The sequence below is a fragment of the Protomyctophum bolini genome, assembly GCF_963924005.1.
Source record: "Protomyctophum bolini genome assembly, chromosome: 7".
NCBI lineage: Eukaryota > Metazoa > Chordata > Actinopteri > Myctophiformes > Myctophidae > Protomyctophum > Protomyctophum bolini.
Window position 1 is genome coordinate 36,824,886 of NC_137868.1, and position 24,439 is coordinate 36,849,324.

The following is a 24,439-nucleotide window of genomic DNA, read 5'->3' on the forward strand; positions in this document are numbered from 1 at the left end:
GTCTCCCACATGGGAGCTATAGGAGACCAAACTCATAATGCTAAATCTGCAGAGCTAGTTGAGGCAGACAACTCAAGGCAACACGCCAAACCCTGATCAGGTGACCAGTCACATGGACTCTAAGCCTGATCAGGGCGGGGCTATTTAAACTTTCATGCCTACCTGGTCATTCCTCGCTTCTCCTCCTTGTTGCTATCTGTGTTGCTCTGCTGCCGCTTGTCTCGGCTATGACGTTTTGCAATTCATCTCTGTTGGATGGAAACCTCATACTGTGTTCAAAATGTTACTTTTCAGGTTTGAAATGAAAAAAGCAGCCGATCGACAAGCTTGTAGTTCTGCTATTTTGGATACTTTTTGAGTGACACCGTAGTTTGACCAAGTCGGTCGTTAATTCACGAAAAAACACAAAAAGGTTCAAATTTGGAGATAACCGGTTTCTGCCCGACAGCTACAAAATGTTGCATCCAACGCCAATGTTCACTCACTACCTGATGTACTTGTCTGTCAGTGAGCTCTGACAGCAGCAGTGTCATGTCCCACGGTGTCCCCAGCCCCTCTCTGAGCTGTGACTGTGCTAATTAGGTGCTCGTGACAGCGGCGGAGCGGCTCTCCCGGAGAGAGAGTGAGGGAGAATTGAAAGTGCATGACTTAGTCAGTTATAATTATAGTCTTGTCTGGCAGGAGGAGGAGGAGGCGTTGAACCCAAATTGGCAGAAGTGTCTGAAGCCAAACGTCTTCATACCAGCCGACCACATCATCCCCAAGAGCTCTCATCCCCAAATACTGGGGGGGGGGGGGGGGTTCAGCCCAATGGCCACTTAGCTCAGAGGGAGATGAAGCAGGGTTTAATCTGCAACACAATTTCATAGATCGCTTCATAGACTTGTTTGACAGCTCTGTTGATCAGTGTTGGTGTTGGATTCACGTTAATGTGTGTGTTCAGACATGCAAGCACTTAAATCCTCAATACTTAGTAAACTTGACCTTCGGCTCTGTACTTGTTCTGCTCTTTTTTCCCCCCCTCTACACGAAACCTTTTCCTCCGAAAATGTACAAGCTCACCACGCCTCGACAAACTTCTGTTTGGCAGGCGGCCCTCTATCCATGACCGTCTCTACACATCCATGTTTGAGTTGTATGTCGTGCTACTGCTTACAGACTGTGCGTGCGTGCTAGCATGCGTACAGTATGTGTGTCGTGTCCTTGTTGCTCGGCTCGGCTGGCAGACGGGGCCTGTTGACTTTGGCTGCTCCTCCAAAGCCTTCAACTACCTCCCCTCTGCCACCTGTCGCCTCCCTCCTGTCCTCCTCCTCGCTCAGCCTGCTGCTGACAGCCCAAGGTTGATGGACTGTGTCACGACAAGCAGCACAGTGCTAAACATCTAGTTCCCCCCCAAGACATGGCCGCTATTATCAGGCCGGGGTGGAAACCTTGTACGTCCAAAACTATTCCTTTTCAGGAAATCGTCACTGTCAGGCAGATCTCCATTTTCGAACCTTTTGTGTTTTGAAAATTAGCGCCCTACGTGATCATACTACTACTAGACTAGAGGCTCTTTCATGTGTCTCTAATGGGGATCCTTTAATAAACATTTAAAGATATATAAACCACAGTGTCACACAAAAGTGTAAAAAGTTGCAGAACTGCTAGCACAAATTTGACTCCTTTGGACATACTGTATGAGGAAACAAACTAGATAAAGTGCCCCTCGGGGCACAGGTCTCCACCAGGGCAGCTCAGGGTTTGGCCTCCTGGTAGAGCTGGTGGAGCAATGTGAAAAGAGGGGCATTTCTTCTCATGCCTTGGATGGCAATTGGATGGTTTGAGGCCAATGTGAAATGGGTTGGACGTATTCCTCAGCCTAGTAGGAACGTCTGTGAAATATTTCATGTAAATTGCACGCTGCGTTCATGTGTTTTTCAAAAGTCGGCCTCCTGGTGGCGCTATAACAGGCCGTTCTGGAAGATTTGGGGCAGAGGTTCATCGTTGGCATCTAGGGAGTGTGAGTGCAAAATTTGGCATCGACCGGTTTAACGGTACCGGAGATTAGCTGGTAACAGACGGACGGACTCACACACACACGGACACAAAACATACTACTCTCTCCCTAACCTGGCTAATAAGTCAGACTAATATCACAATTTGCCAATGGCTGATTCGCGTCTGGCTTATTAGCCAGGCTACTCTCTCCCCATTCCTTCGGCCTGGTGGAGACAATAACTTGTGTTCCAATAGATCCAATGTAGTTGTTATTTTGTCGCAAGCTCTTGATACTTGTCATCAATATTAATAAAAACAACACGTAACCGCTTTCATTTAAAAATACAATTCAAACGCCTAATGACAATCGCAGGTCTACAAGCTCAACGCATCGCATCACGCCGTGCAGTGAGCTTGTAGATCGGCAATTTTCGCTACGTTTGCATGATGCCCTTGTATTGCACGACGAAGCAAATAATGTATATATTTTTTAAAGAAATATGGAGATACAGGGTTTCTGCCCGACCGACAACGTGCATTGATGGAGCCATCACACAGCACTGTGGACACCTGAAGGTTAGAGGGTGGTGATGGAGAGGTGCGTGCGTGTGAGGTCGCTCACAGATACCCATGTTGTACATGTTACGCCACTACAATTATTTAAAGATACAGATGCAGATACTCCACCGACGTGTCAGGTAGAGGCACTTGAAATACATAATACCACCACTTTTACAGAACAACATAAATGATACACAACCAACAGACAACTACACTGAAACAGACAACATTTTAACATTTGACCCAGACCGCCCCACGTGATGCCACTGGCGCATGCGCACAAACACACACACACACACACACACACAGATATTACACATTTTAGAATATCCCCACCCCCCTCTCCCCCAAAAAACAAAAAACAACAACTGTACTTCTACATTTGCCCTGCCAATACTTTTGTACTTCTACTCAACAGACAGATGTAGCGATGGATGGAGCCATCACATCCCATTCCCAGCCAGCAGTGGTGTGGACATGTGAAGGTTAGTGATGGAGGGATGGAGTTACTTAAGTACTGTACTTCAATGCAATTTTTAGGTATTTGTACTTTATTTCCAATTAAATACTTTTAATCCACTACATCTCGGATCCAAATATTGTACTTTTACGCCACTACAATTATTTTTAAACTTATTTGCTAGTTACTTGAATCGACTTATTGTTACAAAACATACACTAGTGTCAGATCTTGCAAATTAACGACTTCAGCCCTATTTAAACTACTTTATTTAAAAAATATATCTTTTATAAATCTTATACATTTGTATTTGTATTTTGAGTACTTTCTACTTTTGGTACATTTTGAAGGCAATACTTTTGCATTCCAGATTTTTACTCGTAACATTATTTACCATTTCTACATTGCAGTATTGATACTTTTATTTAAGTAATACAATATGTGGAGTAGTTTCTCCACCAGTGTTGTTGTGGGCATGTGAAGGTTAGGTTACAGAGGGTGATGGAGTGGAGCTGTGTGTGTGTGTGTGTGTGTGTGTGTGTGTGTTTGAGGTCTTCACGCTTCAAGTCACCGCGTGGAATGAATGATGCAGCTTGTTTATGGCTCTTCAATGAGCTCTTCCAACCTGTGCTGTGTGCCTGTGCTGCTGTGTGCACTCCCTCCCGGGAACATCCTCTTTTCATTTAACAAGCGTTGTTTTTATCACACCTTCAAGGGGGTGAGAGACCTCCATGATTTCTGAACAGTTGTTTATCCACCCGGCTACCATCATCAGCCTGCTAAAGGCCTATTCAGTGCATGTTCATTTGACTGCTAGAGTATAAAAATCACACCCGTGTGAAGTGATGATACAATGTTTTACACAACTGACTGACAACTGAATTTAGGTGATTGGTTAGCCGATTTGTTCGTCTACATTTTCCTTTCATTGTCAATGGCATTTAGTTTGTGTTGCCACAGATTTACGTCATATTTCAGGCACATATGACATAAATTCTCCTCTCATTGTCAATGGCAAATGTGAGACTTGTGAGTGCCCCTCAAAGATCCCACCCGTGTGAAGTGAGGGGCGCTCTTATCATCGTACATCATCATGACGCAACATGTCGATTTGCTCAGACACATGACGTAAATTCTCCATTCATTGTCAATGGGAATTTAACAAAAATACCGATTTGCTCATCTACATATGAAGTAAATTCTCCATGCTTTATCAATGGCATTTAATGTTTGTGTTAGGACAAAATAGCCAATTTGCTCAGACACATAATGATGTCAATTCTCCATTGTCAATGGCATTTCATGTTTGTGTTAGGACAAAAATCTGCACTATAGCTGAATATAGGAGGTGCTAGCGCCCCTCGATAATTTAACCAAATGGACCAGTTAAGGATCCATTTGGCTACATTTATTATTGTTGAGCTGCAAACTTGAATTTAGCCTATTTTAGTGAATGCATTTAACCAACCTGTGGAGTAATACAATGTAACTAGTATATCTGTATGGTAGAGTATAGTATGTTAATAGAATATAATTAGTAAGGATATCTCCCTACTCTTCCATTGAGATATTTAGGTCCTGGTGTTGGTAGGACACTTTGCTGCTACACAAGTAGTACTGCCTAAAGCCTATAATGCAATATCTCCCCTGACCTGACCAAGCAGGGATGACTCACATGGGAGTCCCACACACACAATGAAATGACACAAACAAATGAAAATGTCTACGCCAGGTGCATGCAAGCAGTAAACAGACCTTTGTTGGATCAAAGGTATACTCTCACTGTGTGGCCAAGGAGGATGAGGCATAAATGCAACGACAATGACTGGTTCTCAATTTTAGAGTTTTTTATTGAGCATAGAATAGGGTTATAGACAGGAAGTAATGTAGTACATATGTCATGCTTCTTTTTCTATTTTTACATACAAATACAGAGAACAGACAGGGAACAGGACAGTTCTGGTAGTACATGGACAGAGTTGTTTTTAAGTTGGTTTGGTCACAAAACTGACACTGAGACAAAACAAAAATTAGACTAAACGAAACGGAACAAGAGACAGGACGAGTAACGACCCCCCACCCTCCCACTTGGAACTTTGACGCCTTTTTCTATACATTTATTTCAATAGGGTAAATAGTAGTAATAGCCAGCAGGGATATATGAGAAGTAGAAAAGAGAGAGAAATAGACGGAAGTATAAGGAGTGGGGTTGGTGTGCGGAGTAGGAGGGGAACAACATGGTTTATAACCATTGGTCTATGGGACGTTCAGCAGACTTGAGAGATTCTCCAGATAGGTTATTGTCGGACCCCAGGAGGAGGTGAATCCTCCTGGAGAGCAACGTAGATCGAATTTAATTTTTTCGAGATTCAGGAATAGCATGGTATCTTTCAGCCAATGGTCTGGTTTAGGGGGGAGTGGGGATTTCCATTCTAGGAGGATTCTCCTTCGAGTGAGTAGTGATAGAAAGGCTATACAGTTATGAACCTTTTTGTTACACTTAATATTTTTTGGAAGTACACCAAAGATTGCCACTTCAGGACAGGGGAGTAAGGATATACTAAACATTTCTGATAAGGATCGAAATATAACAGTCCAGTATTGTGTTAATTGGGAGCATGACCAGAACATGTGTGTTAAGTTAGCTGGGGATATGTGGCATCTATCACACTTGTCGTCAACACTGGTATACATTCTAGCTAGTTTAGCTTTGCAGTAGTGAGAGCGGTGCAGAACTTTAAGTTGGCAATGACAATGACTGGTTCTGTTATATAAAGTCCAATTTATACCCGTAATAAGAGCTTGGTTGTAAAGGTAAAGGTTTTAATGTATTAAAATTACATTCTCGGGTGTAACTCTGCTGCCATCTTTGCTTTAACCAATGAAACCCCAGCATCCGTATACTGTGGGAAGAGCTTTCGCTGGAAATAGCCGATCAACAAGCAGTCACAACTGTCAATCAGAATAACAGAAAACTAAAGACACTTATAGAGCCCTGAGGGACTCCGCTCAACCATATGGTGTGTTTAATATCTTGAGGTTTTTTCATGAATTAATTACAGTTGAAATAAAATCAAGGTTCAAGGTAACTTTATTTGTCCCTTTAGAGAAATGTGTCTTGGACATACTCTCATAAAAAGAGAAAGACAGAATCTTAGAATCACTTAGTATACTGACTGTATATCTCCTACCCACTATATCTTATTAAATTGCATCATGATCATAATATTCATAATACACAACACATGTCTAGTATGTATTGTTGAAATAGATGCTCATAGTATTGGAATGTTGCTCCACTGTTTCATATAATGTATATCGACTAGTGCAGCTTTTTCAACCATTGATTCAGTGAAGCATTGTGCGGTGAGTGTGGTCCTGACAATCATAGACTGTAAAACAAATAAGGGTCCTTTTTTTTTTGCAGAATGACAGTCGATGCCTGTCATTGCATTTGAACCATTTAAGCCCTATTTCGGATGGTGTCACATGGCCAGACTAGTCGATCTACAAGATTACAACGCATCATGCAATTGCAACGTACATATGTCGTGAGCTTGCAGATTTGCTATCTTCACTAGGTATTCAAATACCGTTTTCTCTCGTATAATGACATAGGGATGGCAGGTTGAAATGGGTTATGTTTTGGACCCAGGCACATTGAATTAAACTCTGCATGCGGGAGGGCTAATTGTGTTTGTGTCCTGCTGGCATACTGTATGTGTACTGGAAACATTTACCCAACATCAAGGCCCAATTATTTCTGTCCAGGATGGACGACTTGGACGGTGGTATAGTGGAGGGAGATAGGCCTATACAGTATATGCTCATGATGATTGCTGGGCTGACCTGATGATGATATTGCACCTGAACCTCCAACCTCCACTGGACTGTCAGCCACACATTGTGTGTGTGTGTGTGTGTGTGTGTGTGTGTGTGTGTGTGTGTGTGTGTGTGTGTGTGGGCAGTGCAATGGAGTTCTCCCAATAGGATGTGTTTTTCGTGTGTATGTTTCTGTTTATTTGCAATGCAAAATGGTACATAGTAATAGTGTGTGCGTGTGTGCAGTTGTGCATGGTCCCCTGCAGCCCAGAGCAGCAGCTAATGCAGTTATATAACAGGCAGTGCAGCCGGAGTCTGCTGTGTTGTGCGTGAGTGTGAGTGTGAGTGTGAGAGCGGCGGGCCAGTCTGCTTACATAAGCCTGTCAGAGTTGTATTGTGGAGAGGGATCAGCTGAAGTCAGCTCACACCCACCCAGTGGTGGTGATGGACACCAACCAAGTAGGCTACATTCACACTACTGGAGTATTGGACTTAAGAAAACTCTTAACTCCACATTTTTACTCTTTGTGTTTTTTCGTAAATGAACGCCTTATTTGATCATACAGCAGCATCACACAAAAGTAGCATTTCTACAAATTCGAAACAGTTTTGGACATACATGAGGTTTCCACCTGATATTATCAATTAACCAAGGCCCATTTAAAATATACTGGTAGTGAAAATAGCAGATCGTCATTTGCATTGTGACTCAGTGTGTAGATTTGCCATATTGTCACTATTTTCTTCTTCTTTTACATTTCTGGAAAATCTTCAAATTTGTTAATGCAGTAGGCCTAATGCATTGGTATTAAAAAGGAAAAAGAATGCCTTCTAATTTGTGCTTTTGTTGAATATTCTTAAAGGCACATACCTTTCACGCAAGTATTTTTAAAAGCAAGTACTCCAATGCCAGGACTTGACCAGTATGCTTTGACTCAAGTACTTTGTGCCCACCACTGGTCTGACCACATGCTGCGTCTTTCCTTCCTCCCTCACAGTCTCTCACTTCTCCCCACTCTCTCTCTCTCTCTCTCTCTCTCTCTCGTTTTCCTCTCCCCCTAGTCCTCCTCTTCTTCTATACTTCTGCCCCCCCCCCCCCCCCCCCTTTCCTTCCATCTTCCTTCCCTTTCTTTCTGTTTTCTTTGCGGTGCTGTTGTTCTCAACTCGGGTTAACAAAGGGTGAGTGTGCTGCTGCCTGCCACTTTCAGATGTATGGACAACAGCTCAAGTGTGACACGCAATGCATAACTATGCACATTTGGATGAGAGACAGACAGATGGACGGATGGACAAAGAGATACATTGCTTTTGAAATGTAAACGTATGTTTTCTCATGCCAATAAAAGCCCCTTTGAATTGAGTTGAATTGAGATAGAGAATAATGTATGCGTGTATAAAGCGAGAGAGAGGCAGGGACAGAAATGTTTCCTCTCTACTGGAGAGCTGCACAAAATACCATCCATGATGATGATGCAGTCCAACTCCAACTGGGTGAAGCTAGAGAATTAAATGGAATTGTTCCAACTTCCAATCCATGTGATAATATTGCTCTCTCTCTATTCCCTCTCTGCCACCCCCCCTCTCTCTCTCTCTCTCTCTCTCTCTCTCACTCACACACACACACACACACACACACACACACACACACACACACACACACACACACACACACACACACCGCCACGCCACCCACATCCTCCATGGGCTGTGTCACCATGGCGATCGTGGATGTGAGTACAGATCAGGTGTGTCCGCCGTCGCCGCTCACTGGCGGAGCTCTGATGTCAGCTGGCCTTTCAAAGCACCGTCTGATGTCCGGCGGGGGGGTGGGGGGGTGGGGGCGTTTAACCCAGGGGTCCTCAAACCTTTTAATTTCAACCCAGAAAGTGTACAGACGGTTCCATCCATACACTCTCAGAATTACAATTCTGTAAGGCTCCATTCGGTTCCCAACTATTGGTATAGGGAGTCGGGGACTGGGACCCCCTAGCCTATAGGAATATTGTCACTCAGCGGGACAATGCACTGGGTTATGATCGTTAAGCTACATGGGAACATAACGCAACTAAAACGATGCCCAGCTCAAACATGTGACCATTGACCACTTTGTTTTTATACATTTCAAATTAGGCTTTAGATATTCTATTGTTTAGGTATTAGTCTTTATGTGGCTTTTTAGTTGGGTTTAGGTAGGTATTCCTAAATTCTTTTCAGTATGTTCTCTGTTTTGTCATATCTATGTGGGACCACGGGTGGAGATTTTCTTATTGATTTGCTTATGATATCACATTTATTGATTGGAATGTTCATTACTGACACTGGTATGACAATACCAGAAATAAATGTCCTGTCCTTGATCGAGATACTGAACACCTAACTGCTCCATGAGCTGCAGGTTCTTGGTGCCTTTGGATTGTGTGTGAATTAGTGAATGACATAATGTGCTTTGGATGAAGGTGCTATGCATAGAATTTGCACCACTTATATACCTTCTTAACATTTTGCAAAAAAGTACAGAGGTACAGTTATACAATAATGCCAAAAGGATAACACAAAAATGCCCTGGTGGCTTGTTTCCATTGTGGTCCATGTGTATTCAGTCAATCAAGACACAAAGTCATGCAATACTATACTATACAATTTATATATAATATACAAAGGTTAGAGGAGTGCCCTTGTTGCCGAAAGGTTGCCGGTTTGACTCCCCGGACTGAAGTGCCCTAGCTTGAACAAGGTACTTAACCCCCGTAACTGCTCCAGTGGAGCTGTTTAGTTGGGCCCTATTTCTGTCAGTGCTCCTAAACTTCTTTGCATGTTTTACTATTTTGAAAAACATGTTTGAATAGTTGAAATAGACGATCTACAAGCTCACAGTGTGTTGATATAGATTGGCTAGTTGAACAATTTTAATATGTTTTGCAAAATAGTAAAAAAGAATCACACCCGTGTGAACTGAGTGGTGCAACTCCCCTCTCTCCCACCTCTTTGTGGTGGTTCTGGAGAACCGTGGGACCAAACGGCTCGATACCTGGCACTGCACTCCCTGTGGGGGTGTGGAACGTGTGTGTCGAATGTGAAGTCGGTGGGTCAAACGGTTGTCGAGTTATGTTCATTACAAGTTAACCGTACACACACGCACGCAGAGACATGGCACATTTATAGTAGGATGTGTCACTTTATGTTAATAACATTTCTGTGCTGCTGGGTAGCAGTTAATGTATGTTTTGTGTTATAATGTAACAATTTAACAAAGAGCCTAACTTTTACCTCAAAGGACGACTTCACCCATTTTTCCAACCAATCTTCATAATTTTGGTCCACCCCACACACTAAGTAATGCTCATGATAATATGGTACAAAAATACTCTGTCTGTGAGTACCACCCTATACACTGCCAGTGACATAATCGTTAGGCAGGAATGGAAAGCCTCCAGTTTCTATTGGCTTGGGTTCTCCATCGATGATCTCACGGTTCTGCCTGATTTGCGGCCGTTTTTATACTCTTTGCTATTGTTTTACTGGCCATATTATATATGCTGGGCTGAGTTGCATCGTCACACATGGTGGTCCCGCCGCCGAGGACGACTTGTAAATCAAGCTGTCACTTAATGCCCCAGTGAAATAGTGCTACGTGCGGCAGGAAATTGAAGTGAAAAAGACAGTTGTTCTAATTCTGACCAAGGAAAGGACTTGCTCTGACTGTCAGAGCCGAGGAGAGGAGTCGGACTGTTGGACAGGAACCCCCAGTCGCCCACAAATTAATTGCGAGTGCATGCAGCCGGGCATTGCAGGCTAATCTTCCGTTAACGCGGTGCCGGTGTGTCGTGTTATGTAATGTTATTGACCGAGGCGGGCGGGAGAACTGCAAGCTAATCATTCTAATCACGCAATAAGAGCTTGTGCTTGTCAAAAAAATAAAATAAACAAACAAAAATGAACAGTCGAGACTCGAGAGTAAAGTTGCGCAACACCTCGTACTGGGAGCGCAACAAGGGCAAAGGAGGAGGAGGAGGGAGGCGGGGTCCACCGGACCTCCTCCTCCTCGTGGTGGTGTGTGGTGTGTGTGGGGCGGAGGAGGAGCAGCCCAGCCAGTGCGAGGTGTTTGTTTTTGTTGTTGTGGCGATCAGCTGCATTAAATGGCATCGCCGTCCCACGGTCCCACCGAAAGAACGGGAACGGGTGTCTGACTTGGACTGTCAACGCAGCGGGAGCACCCTCCGAGGCTCCGTCTCTACACCCGCCCCCTGGCCGGAGAACATCCCTTCTCCTCTCCTCTCCTCTCCTCGGCTCCACCAGGCTGAGAGCAGAGCAGGCAGCGTGAGGAGGGCTGGCTGGCAGGAGGAGCAGCCAGACACACTCTACTCTACTCTACTCTCTCTGCCCGACGCGACACATTCCAGCCCACTGAGCCCAGGAAGGAAGGAAATGCGGACGTCTCCTGCCTGCTGCTACTACTAGACCAGTAGACCTACTGCTATTACACGGGGATAAATGGCTGCATCGGCATGATCGGCTTACTGTAGCAAAGCTGGTAAATATATATTTGTCTAACGCGAGAAATGTGTTGTGTATAATCTAAAAGGACACTTCTGTTCATTTCTGTGCAGCGCCTTTCCTAGTTTCCTTAGTCTTGTACTTGAAGCTGGCTGTCAGCATGTCTGTGACTGAGACTGTCGGAAACGTCTCTGTGTGAAGTTGAGGTCAGTCAGAGAATCCAACAGTCAGTGTCGATGTGTTGAGACAGTACTGCTGCTGGTGGTGGTGTGAAGTTATAATAAGCTGCCAATTCCAGCCACACTGTAACATATAGGCTGCTACTCTATACGCTACAGTAATAATTAAGGCCTTTCATATGTTGTGTTGATAAATCTATGATGTGAAGTCGGAGGGTGCATTTATTTGAGACGTCTTTATGTATTTTTATATATTTGTATGTATTTGTGATGTCGGTGTTTCACGACGTGTGTGTGTGTGTGTGTGTGTGTGTGTGTGTGTGTGTGTGTGTGCGTGCGCGCACGCGTGCTGTCAGAGAAATAAATCACTCCAACGAAATGTCATTTGGGCGATTTCTTTGCACGGTTTATCAATTGTGCATGTGCGTGCGTGCCGCGGTCAGTTGAAAACTATATACCAGTAGCTATATACATGAAACCCAGCAGCGCTCAAAAATGCTTTACACACACACACACACACACACACACACACACACACACACACTCTGCACTGGCAGTGGCGAGACTGGCGACATAGAGACATCAGTACACTTACATTTCACCCCGATTTCCAGGGCACCAAATCAGTTTTTTTAAAGAGACAGACAGTCTCCTCCTGTGCTGAGAGAGAGAGTTGTAGATTCATGCAATATGCAATCCAGGCCACGTTTCAAACGGGCTACACCTACACTCTGCCAGATTTTTAGGAGATGACATCATGCTTCTTGGCTTTGACTCTGTGGAGGATTGCACTGTTGATGCGCTAGCTGTGTCATGTCCTCTATTAATGTTGGAAAAGGTCCACGGGTTGGCCGACATTAATTGTGTTTATCTTGGCTATACCCTGGTAGCTGTAGGCACACACAACGGCTTGTTGAAATGTAAATGCAATGACAATTATGTGCACCCACACCCATTATTAATTTGTATAATAATAATAACAACTTATATAGCGCCTTTCAAGAAACCCAAGGACGCTTTATAAAACAGAAAAACTAAAACAAAACTAATTGCCAAAAGCCTGAGTGAACAAATGTCTTTTCAGTGCAGACTTGAAAGAGTCCAATGTAGGAGTCTGGCGAATCTCCAAGGGGAGAGAGTTCCAGAAGGCAGGGGCTGCCACATAGAGGGCAGAGGGTCCGCTTTCTTGCGTGACGGATGGTGATTGGTGAGGAGCTCCATGTCCGGACTCCGAAGACCTCAGGTTCCGCTCAGGGGTGTAGTCCTTGAGGAGGTCTGTTAGATACTGTGGGGCAAGGGCATGGAGGGAAATACACTGAGACAATGTGTTTCTGATACTAAGACAGACAGGCCTACATAGACAGGGAGACTGACTGACTGACATATACTGTAGTAGATAGATTGATAGATTATGACGTTCAACAAACTGTGTGATATCAGTTTATCCGTAATCTGAGAACCAATTGGCAAAAAAACCTCGCAAAAATGTTCCTCTGGGGGCACAACCTGCGTCCCCACATAGAGACCGGATGTTGGCACGTTCACTCTTCTTCAGTCCTCTATGTTTTCATACTAACAACAAACTCTACACGTTCTATACTGGAGTTGCCGACAGATTCAGCTGTGGAGCTCTGAATGTGTCTTGAGAGATTAGTCTATCAGTTAATTGTAATTGAACATGTGCCTGTGTGTGCATTAACACAAAGCTCTACAAGCAGACCCACTCGGCTGCTAAATATAACGCAGTGTGGTCTTTAGTAGCCTATACAGGGCTGCTAATCAGTGTAATGTCCACCTGGAGGTCAATCTCGTCTCACTTCCATCCACGATCAATAGCTAGCTGAACAGCAAAATTAACTGGCCAAGCAGGCAAATCAAATCTGACATCAGGATAGCACGTTGGAACGTGGCAGGGCAACTTCAGATTTTAGCTTACTGGAGAGAGAAGACACGAGACAGCACCACCAATTTACATGCGCGCGCGGGCGCGTGTGTGTGTGTGTGTGTGTGGGTGTGTGTGGAAATGAGCATCTTGACGACTCTTTCTGACTCTGATGCCCCTTTTGGAAATGAAGTGATGCTCTGAAAATGTTCTCCGAGCTTATGAGAACCAGCATTGCTCATTAAGTGAGCTGCAGAGAGTAGATAGATAGATAGAGAGCACGTAGCTGTCTGGTGAAGAGGCCTGGTTCTTTTTATGACATCAGTACAGGCCCGGTGCTCCGGCCGGCGTAGCGCGGCCTTCAGCCACTAGCCCAAGGTAATACTACAGCGTCTGAGCGTCACACGAAAGCACAGATTTACAATTTAGGCATTTAGCCGACTTAGAGTAAGCAAGAACAACATATGGTAATACATCAAATACTTAGAAATATTGTCATCAAGGATCATAAGCAAGCTAAGAACCTAACATCCGTAACAGAATATCCAATAATAGCAGATCCACTTTGCTACTTTTGATCGTGAAAAGTAAGTGTGGACATATGGTGTGGACGATAATATACAGTACATGTAGCAACATACGCCTTTCAGGAAACTGTATTGAGAAGGCATTCTTAGAATCTGCCTCGGGTCTTCATGGTTAAATAAAAGCCAAACAAAGCCACAGTGAGTTCTGCAGTCTCCTCTCTCCTAGTGCCACTGTCTGGGACCATACAGTGAAGCTGCAAAAAGCCGAGTTTAAATTTAACAGACTGCAAGAGAAATTACAGCTTGCTGTTCACAGAGTACTGCTCTGCCTCGTCATAACTGCATTGAGTGCTGCTTTGGGTAGAAGACTCAGCCCAGGCCCAATTTAGTTCTTAAAGGCCAATACATACTCCTTACGATGTCGGTACATCGTCCGGCTCGGAAAGCCTTTACGAAGTACAGCACATCTGGAGGTGCACATGTTTACGTGGAAAGCTTCTGAGAACGCCTTTCCCAATGCTCGGAACGATGTCAATTTGTAGTTCCATCACCTCACTTTTCAGAAGAAAACTTCAGCCGTCGAGAAGGAGTATGTATTGCGCTTTATGCCCTTTATTCAGATCCCCATTAGCTTCCACAAAGTGGTCATGCGATCGTGCACTGTCGTGCACTGAAAATAGTCAATCTATATGCTCACAACTTTATGGAATCGAGACTGACCGGCACGCCACTCCATCCAGTGTGGATCAACACCACACATGGCGATGGCTGGAGAGACCAACAGGGACTCGGGGAGGGAGGGACATTCTGTCTTTTGTGAATTTTCAGGATTGTATGACAACATAATCTATATCTATTGGATCATATAAAAAAGAATAATGTTGTAGGCTGCAGTGGATTGCTGCCATTTATGGTTACACCCGTATGTGGATATGGGTGAGAGCTGCCAGTTTGCTCCCGCTTTGATCTTTTTATATCATTGTAACTTGGCAGATATTGGCTTGTTAGGAATAGCTGCCAGGAGGATATAAAGTCGAAAGTGAACATGTGCGATTATCTGTTTTTCTTTCCTGCTTTATGTATGCCAGTCAGCAGTTTCATTGTCAGTTCCAGTTCGCTTGATATAAAGAAAAGTCCACACAGCCATCAATTTATGCAGTGAATTTGTTTGAGAGAATGTGTGAGAGATAAAATTAGACCTAACCTGTTGGTCCCAATATTGGCAACCACAGGACATGAACTACTATCAGACAGGTGCGTGTGTGTGCGTTGGATCCTCTGTCTCTTGGAACTCTCCCTGGCACGTGCAACTGTCCAGATGGGTCAAGGATCATGTCTTGCCTGTTAACACAGGACTCAACACCTCGCATGTCTAGAGAGTGTTTCACACACACACACACACACACACACACACACACACACACACACACACACACACACACACACACACACACACGCGCGCGCGCGCACACACAAAGCTGCATGCAGATTTAAATGCATGTAATGGCACAGGGTGATGTGTTTCCCCCCCGCTGCACAGTATTCAGCCGTCTGTCTGTCAGACAGACTGAGATACCGGTAGACTACAGTGTTTCTCAACCAACTGTGCCCCCTTTTCCAATATCCAGGTCCCTTACCCCACACCACCCCCCTTTCTGCTGTGAAAATGTATGTATTGTTCTTAGAACTTATACAACATGTCACTGAATGAATACCAAATGACACATTCTAAATTTAACTGGACTTTTAGAATGTCATTATTAGCCTTCTTTGCGCGGAGAGAAAACAAAGAGAAAGAAACAGCTAGTTATGTACTGTATAGGCTATTGGTACATCAAACTGTTGTAACTGGGTCTCATTATTGTTCACAAACAGCAATCAAAAGGTGCCGATTTGGTGCCGTTCCCAAACCAGAAGCATTCTTATTAATAGTAGTTAGTTACCAAATGCGTATCAAATGCACTCTTTACAGATCCGTTTTTCTGAGTTTGCAGTTCAGTAATAGCTAATTCATCCTAGTGTATTAGAACAATTTCACGATAATTTAAACGAAAACAATAACGATTGTTGTCCCATCCCTAACACACGCACGCATACATTACACACACACACACACACACACACACACACACACACACACACACACACACACACACGCACGTGCACATACCCCTTTGGTAAGCGCCAGGGAACATTATTGTAGAACCCCGGGAACATAGGGGTGACCCCAATAGTTCCACTGTTGCTATTTGTGGAACACATGGGAATGGAAACATTTGGGAGCCCCTGGTTTAGGCTATAAGCTGCTGTTGGGGTGAAGTTGCTACACAGTAATAAAAGGCAGCACACATGGAACCCATGAATCTGGAGAATCTGATCTTTTACACCATTTAAGTGGTATAATGTTATGTCAATCAGATATATAGTATAATATCATTTTGCATCTTTGTGACAGCCCTAAACATTCTCCCCTTCCTCCCCACACACGGGAACGTGGATGTGGGTTTTTGACATATAATAGGACGTGTTTTTTTCGGCCGATCATGAGGAAAAACAATCAGGGATCGGAACCCGATCAGAGCATCCCTAGTTGCAGCACCACCAGCGCTCCTCCAGGGACTGCTGATGGGCGTCATCGGCCCTGTTCACCTGCCTCCTGCGTGACTCTTGTTTTGCCTCGTTCTATTATCCCTGCGGGGGGGAAGTTGTGTTGTGTTGTGTTTGTCTTTGTGTTTTTAAAGTGTTGTCGCTTGCCATTATCAATTGCCCTTGCTTTGTCCTGCCAGTTGGTCATTGAGTACAGGCACGCACACGCATGCATGCAAACGCACACACTCATGCCCCGTGTAATCCCTGGTGGCTGACGGACACGACCTTTTCATGTTCCTGACACCGGCCATTAATCCTGTTCTCCGAAACACCCGGGAATAATGGAAGCACTGTAGCTCTGGGAGAGCAGAGCAAGCCAGGAACACGGCCTGACACACTCTCTCACACGCACACACACACACACACACACACACACACACACAGTCACACACGCACCCAAATGGAGACCAGGAGTGCCAGTCTGGAATACTCTTGAATGTTCCACTAGCCTAATAATCTTTATTGCAGTCATTGACTCCCATTGTAACAAACTTTTGGACTGAATCACGTCTATAGTGAGGACACGTTGCGGTTAGTTTTGGGGCTGCATGTGGCCTTGTGTGTGTGTGTGTGTGTGTGTGTGTGTGTGTGAAATGCCGCTCGCTGCACTCTCGTATCATCTGGGTCAGTGTGTTGGAGCACTGTGTCTGTGTGTCTGTACTTGTATTACTTGTGAGGACCTTGTGTGTCCCCACAAGTAGGCTATATAGAATGTAGGACAAAAATACAGATTTTCTCAACCACATATGACATAAATTCTCCATTCATTGTCGATGTGAATTTAATGTTTGTGTAAGACGAAAATCTACACGAATAGCTGAATATAGGAGGGTCAAAAAGAAAAAAGGCAAAGAAGTTTCGGGAGAAGGGGTAATAGGGCACTGGCAAAAATAGGGCCCTGTATGCCTGAATAACACTAAGGTGCATGCTGGTGTCTTGCACTGACAAATAGCGGATCTACAAGCTCACATCGGTCACATGTGTCATGGTTCAAAATGGCAAAAATACATTTATAAAATTACTGTCAAAATGCCAATGTCCTCCTCACAAGTATAGCAATACAAACCTGTGTGTGTGTGTGTGCGTGTGTGTAGTCTATCAGTGCCTTGGCCTAGGCCCAACCCTTATCCCAAGCCAGTGTGTTCTCTCACTCAACAACAAGCCAAAAAAGTATTACCGTCTTGAAAGGTATAAACACAAATGAAAGAACAATTTTAAGAAGAATTACCCCAAGCGTCTTTTTCTGGTTGTTCTGTTAAAAAAAGCTGTATACTGTGATAGCCATTGTTGTCCAACTGCTGACCGATATATTGGTTGCTTTCGTTTGTCTGTTTAAGTACAGGTGGAGATTTCTTTGCACGTTGGCCACTGTTGTGCAATAGTCCCAGAACAGCTACTGTGTGTTCCCCACCACAGGTATGTGTGTGGCAGGGTTTGGCCTCGGTGAGGCATAGTGTTATACCAGGGAGAGGCCCACAGTCAACTGATCGCAGAGAGAACATCTCATGTCGTGCCTCTGCACATACTGTACAGTACAGGTTAGTGAATGAAGTGCAGGGCCAGGTGTTTACTACTGTACTAGTGAGGTGGCGCGCTGCCTTCACAGATCACATACACAGACACATGCCAAGATGTTTCATCGATTGGCCTTGGAGGCAAACGTATTACGTTTCACTGGTACTGTAGATAATATCTCTCTCACTTGTGCTCTCCAATCTGGTTTTGCATTCCTTTTCTCCCTCGCTTTTTTCTGTCTTTGTACATATCTCACACACGCACGTACGCACGCACACACACGCACACACATCATTGTCACACCCTCCCAGTGTCTATTCTCCACACAAAGTTACTTGTTAATTAAAGATGTATTGTGGCTTGCCTCTAACTCGGGGGATGCATTTCCTCCACCACCCACATGTTCTAGCCTGTACTTAACTTTCTGGCAATCATTTCACTAGATTTTGTGTTATTTATCTCTTGAACGTGTCCACCCATCATCACCAAACCCTGGAGAGATCTGCAGGGGAGAGAGAAATACAGGATGGTTTTGCCCTTAAAAACATTATGTGCCTACTCTTTATTCAACGCTGCGGACTGAAAAGGCCTTTTGTGAGGACTCGTTGCTGTTAGTTTTGGGGCTGTGGCGTCGTGTATGGGGAATGCTGCTCGCGTGTGTGTGTATGTGTGTATGTGTGTGTGTGTGTGTGTGCGTGTGTGTGCGTGCGTGCGTGTGCGCCTTGGCCTTCGGCCCAACCCCTATCCCGGGCCGGTGTGTTTGTTCTCTCTCTCCTACGATGGCAGATAGAATTTCCTTTGCCTTTGGCTGGCGAGTCGTCTCTGGATGCACCTGGAGTTGTGTTGCGTAATGCTACGCACACAGCCCAGCAGGAAGGAAGAGAGGGGACAACGGCAAGGTTTCACCAGGTTACCTACCACTGCATGGCTCTAAGACTGGGTCGTCATAACGGTTAATCATTACCTGCTGCTGCACTGCTTGCTGGCCAGCTGTTATGTCAGGGGTGTGTTCTCAAAGCGGAGGTCATTTGGCACTGAACTTCATCTTGCTGAATTTGGAACATACTGTAGTAGTAGTAGTAGTAAGGTATTTTCAGACGGGCAGCGACTGGCGCGCCTAGTAATTCATTTTCAATGAGAGGCGTGCGTTTATTTTGGACATGCAGAGAAGTTATGGGGCGAGCAATTATGCAAGCATAATTACGTGCCCGCGGGCCCCGTGAAATTGTATTGCGTGTTCTTTTTTCGTGCACATGCTGGATTGTGTTGAGTTCATTTTCATTTTTACGCAGTGCAAGTCGCGCCCCTCATGAGCAGACCTGCCGTTGAACCAGGCGACAATGTCTGTGTCACGCACTGCCTGTCTGAAAAGACCTGTAGTCCTCGTAGCAGTAGTAGTACTAGTACTACCGGTACATATCTTCCTATGCCCAGGTCACTCAGGTTAGTTAACCTGGGACACCTGTCCCACGAACTGAACTAGCCTAGAACGAGTCTTTGACACATACAGCTCCCCTGCACCATTGGTTCTCCAACGTTTTCATGTCAAGGACTCACAAAATTAATGTGTATTTGGCCGCGGACCCCCATCTGAAAGTAGCTTATGCTGGGGACCCCCCCCCCTCGTCGACCACTGGAGGTTCCCAGCACTCCGGCTCAAGACTCTGATCTATTCACTAGCTTTTGAATCGTTTGTTGTTTTTATTGCTGCTTTTATGGTTTATTTGTGTTCTTTACTGTGTTTTATATCGCTCATTGTTTATGCAGTTTGTGCTTTTAGTTTTGAGTTGTATGTCTTATTTTTCTATTTGGGATTTATCTACCTCCTGCTTGACTTAGCTAGTAGTGTTGTTGTAGTACGGTGCGGCATTTAAAAAATGCAACTGCACAACCCTCTGCATCGCTTTGCGGTTGAGGTCGGTGCAGCTGCCATACCAGGCCGTGAAGTAGCCGGTCAGGATGCTCCTCTGTGGTGCCTCTGTAGAAAGCTTTTAGGACTTTGGGGCCTTTGTTGTGCAATGCCTGTACTGGCCAGGTGAGATCCTCAGTGATGTGCACCCCCAGGAATTTGAACTCTGACCCTTTCCACTGCAGCACCCCCAATCTGGATGGGAGAGTGGTCTCCTGTAGTCGAAGATCAGCTCTTTTGTTTTGTCAACGTTGAGAGCCAGGTGTGTGTATGTATTTTGTGTGCATATTATTAGCCACTATTGTGTAATTGTTTTGGCACTGCTACTGTGTGTTCCCCACCACAGGTATGTGTTTGGCCTCGGTGAGGCATAGTGTTATACCAGGGAGAGGCCCACAGTCAACTGATCGCAGAGCTCATGTCGTGTCTCTGCAGATACAGTACAGGTTAGGGTTAGTGAATGAAGTGCAGGGCCAGGTGTTTACTACTGTACTAGTGAGGTGGCGCGCTGCCTTCACAGATCACATACACAGACGCATGCCAAGATGTTTCATCGATTGGCCTTGGAGGCAAACGTATTATGTTTCACTGGTACTGTAGATCTCTCTCTCTCTGTCTCTCTAAAATCCCTATTTACTCTCTACCTATCTCTCTACCCCTCCTCTTCTGTGGCTCTTGTCTCTCTCTCTCTCTCTCTCTCTCTCTCTCTCTCTCTCTCTCTCTCTCTCTCTCTCTCTCTCTCTCTCTCTCGGTCCCAGAGTGCACCCTAGCACCACCACCACACCCTCCAATAACACATCATTTTCATAACCTCCCATGCAGTGTCTATTCTCCGCACACAATGTTTTGTTAACTAAAATGTATAACTCGGGGGGCTTGACTGTCCTGGCTCCACCAAAATATTTATATTTCGGGTTTGTTTTTGCATTGACTTTCTGGCAATGGTTCCACGAATGATTGTAATGCTATTTATCTCTTGACAACGCCCACCTACAGTACCACCACATTGTGTGTCTGTGTGTGTGTGTGTGTGTGTGTGTGTGTGTGTGTGTGTGTGTGTGTGTGTGCGCGTGTGTGGTGGCTTAAACAGCCAGTGAGGATTGGAGGAGATTTCTGCTTGGGGGGGGGGGAGGAGGCGGGCTTTAGGGGAAATCCTCGCAGCCATGCCGTCCCGCTGCTGAGCCCATCCAGACCGCGGGCGACACTCCAACAATCGTGGCTTGTCACTCAAGCAGGGCTGTGGATGGAAGCAGGGGACCCTTAACCCATTCTGACCTGAGATCAGATTCTAAAAATGTCTTCTATACATCCTGACAGTTTTCTGAAAAAGCTATGTTTCCATGTCAGTCGTTCTTCGATTTTTCAAAAATAGCAGACCTACAAGCTCGTATAGCGTGCCACTCGGTGGCGCGCTATGAGCTTGTAGATCTGCTATTTTTCAATAGCTAAATTAGCTATTGAGTCCCCGCCCAGAATGTGTTATAGCCCCAACCCCCAGCCCCTTCCCGCCCCATGCAAAGCCCTGTGAAATCCCTGGCATGGTCCCAACAGCAGCTCCCCTGATGTGCTGTCTCCCATGTCTCAGAGCGCTGCCAGCCCAGCGTCTCGGCTGCACCCTGCCTGGCTTTGAGGATGACTTTGGCTCCCTGATTTGCTGCTGCTGCTGCTGCTGCTGCTGCTGCTGCTGCTGCTGCTGCTGCTGCTGCGTCCGGGAAGCCTCCTGTCTGCTTGTGGCTTGTTGTGAATGGTGAGTTCTGTTTCTTGTTGGGGGGGGGGGGGCTTCTTCAACACCACATCAGAGAAGTCCTGTGTCACAGTCTGCTGTGCTGTGCTGTGCTGTGCTGTGCTGTGCTGTGCTGTGCTGTGCTGCTCATACTTTTGAGATCCTTCAGGATTTTTTCGATTCCGGTTGCTTAACGGTCCGATTCCTTAACGTTTCCCTTTAACGATTTCTATAAAGGGGTTGCAAATGGACCCTTACGGGTAGGGATATCCCTTTCATCCACTTTTTCAGTGGTGCAACCACTCCAAGGAACAGCAATGTCCGTGTTCACCTATGTGTTCACCTACCTATGTGTTCATTAATGAGTACCAGTAGGGGCGCTGTTTGCCAGAAACATAGAGAGAGAGACAGTGCTTCACTGTTGCCTGCTAATGAGAACGATAGAGAGAGAGAGAGAGGGGGGGGGGGGGGGGGGGGGGAGTTGCACCACTCGGTTCACACGGTGTGATTTTTTTGTTTCCGATCCGATCCGATATAAAAAGAAAAAAGATCTTATTTTGAAGTCCACCGACCGGGAATAGTGTTTATAGCTATCTAGTTATATATCTCGTGTTGTGTTTACAACAGATTCCTCACTCAAATGTGCACTTGTAGTTTAGGCAACTTGAAAGCAAACTCCACATGCCCAAACATTTTATTTACCTGCCATAGTGTCAACCGCTTACCCCTGTGTCGGATCGGTGGTTAGACTGGCATATTCGCAGATACCGATATGACCCAAATAAGGGCCGATCCGATACTTTTCCGATACCCAGAGATGGGCAGTATTTGAAATACATGTACAATTTGAAATACTTTTTTTGTATTTAAAACACATTGTAAATGTATTTTGAGCTATTTTCAAATACAGAAAATACGCCGTTTCTGTATTTTCAAATACAGAAAAGACTTTTTTACCATACCTTTCTGTATTTTCAAATACAGAAAATACTTTTTTACCATACCTTTCTGTATTTTCAAATACAGAAAAGACTTTTTTACCATACCTTTCTGTATTTTCAAATACTGCCCATCTCTGCCGATACCGATACAGTATCGGGACATCTCTACTTACGGGTTCATTTGGTTCCATTTGTACACTCAGAGTTACGTTTGAGAACCACTGGTATGCAGACATGAAGTCCACAGACCAGCTCTGGCAGTGTGATTAAAGCATTTCTGGACAACTGTTCCAGATATGATGGAACCGATTCTCATTATTCAATGTTGGATCCGGTTCCCAGCCCATTCTAATTGCACTGGTTCTCAATGATTTATAGTTTACACTTTACAGGTGTGTGGGTCCTATTGGTTCCATTTATATATACACTAAGATTAAATGTAACACCTGAAGACCTTACAGTGTAGATGGAGGTGTCAGAGGTAAGACAGGTATCAAATGGGGGTCAGTCAGTCATTGGCGGCTTGGCCATAATCCATAACCAAACTGTGGAATAAATAAAATGGTTGAGATTCACTCCTCCAGTGAGTGGCAGTGCCATTAAATAGTAGAGACGTTGAGTAAATCAACAATGCGTGTGTGTGTGTGTGTGTGTGTGTGTGTGTGTGTGTGTGTGTGTGTGTGTGTGTGTGTGTGTGTGTGTGTGTGTGTGTGTGTGTGTGTGTGTGTGTGTGTGTGTGTGTGTGTGTGTGTGTGTGTGTGTGTGTGTGTGTGTGTGTGTGTGTGTGTGTGTGTGTGTGTGTGTGTGTGTGTGTGTGTGCGTGCGTGCAGAGGCCCAGCATTGTCAGGTAAGGTCATATGCAACACACAGCTTATTTTAGATGCTTTTTAATTATGCAGAGCGGTGGCTGGGGAGGGAAGGTCATTCCCTCCTCGCTCACCCTCCTGTTGAGCCCAGCAGAGGTGGACGGAATACTTGCACGTTTTTATTTAAAGGTAGAGTAAGTGATTTCACTTAATTCAAATATCACTTATTTTTTTGTTTTGTTGTGATAATCCTCTCTACTATAGAGTGTGCTGACCACATAAGGAGTTCCTCCCTGTCCCCAGTTAACCCCTGGGGGTCAAAAAACCTTAGGTTTCGTTTTTGACTCTCTATCCTGATTGGACGAAGGCTTAGGTCCCACAGCCAAAAACGAAACCTAAGGTTTTTTGAGTGAAATCACTTACTCTACCTTTAAGTAAGTAAGATGTAGAAATACTCTTGGTACAAGTAGAAGTCCAGAATTCTAAATTTACTTGAGTAAAAGTACAAAAGTATTGGTATCAAAAGTACCTAAACTAATTATGCAGAATGTTTTCAAAAGCGTAAAATGTAATAATAACAAGAATAATAATATTACATTTTATTTATAAGGCGCCTTTCAGGGCACTCGTACAAGAAGTTAAAAACAGTTTAAAAGCAAGAGCAAACAATAATGGTACAGCTTGCAGCAGAAGTATACAAAATCCTTTCAAAATAGCAGATCTACAAGCGCACAATGTGCCGTCCCTGACTCCCTAATGCAAGGTTACAATGTATCCCCATTTCTTTTGCCATTCCATTTGTATGTGTGTGCAAAGAGTAATGGAGAACTTGAGGAGGTACGTTTCCACAGCGTTTGTGTGTTTGTGTAGTAGATGTGTGTGTGAAATGGTAAATGGTGCATTTATATAGCGCCTTTATCCAAGGCGCTTTAGATTGTGCATTACATTCACCCATTCATTCACACACATTCATACACCAATGGCAGCGGAA

At 44.7% G+C, this 24,439-nt stretch overlaps 2 protein-coding genes across 5 annotated transcripts in view; both read left to right on the top strand.

Moving 5' to 3' along the window:
• serinc2l (serine incorporator 2, like) overlaps positions 1 to 21,607 on the top strand; it is a 38,567-nt gene extending 16,960 nt beyond the window's left edge. Inside the window, exons 11-14 of the mRNA XM_080768725.1 lie at positions 2,477 to 2,578; positions 2,960 to 3,026; positions 20,325 to 20,424; positions 21,564 to 21,607. The gene's annotated coding sequence lies outside the window, so the exon portion shown is untranslated. The remainder of the gene's footprint in view (positions 1 to 2,476; positions 2,579 to 2,959; positions 3,027 to 20,324; positions 20,425 to 21,563) is intronic.
• hivep3b (HIVEP zinc finger 3b) overlaps positions 10,917 to 24,439 on the top strand; it is a 65,478-nt gene continuing 51,955 nt past the window's right edge. Inside the window, exon 1 of one of the 4 annotated variants that reach the window (XM_080768719.1) lies at positions 10,917 to 11,354. The gene's annotated coding sequence lies outside the window, so the exon portion shown is untranslated. Of the gene's footprint in view, positions 11,355 to 21,667; positions 21,726 to 23,092; positions 23,124 to 24,439 lie in introns of those variants that run through there. The other 3 variants (XM_080768720.1, XM_080768723.1, XM_080768722.1) reach the window with 3 other exon arrangements.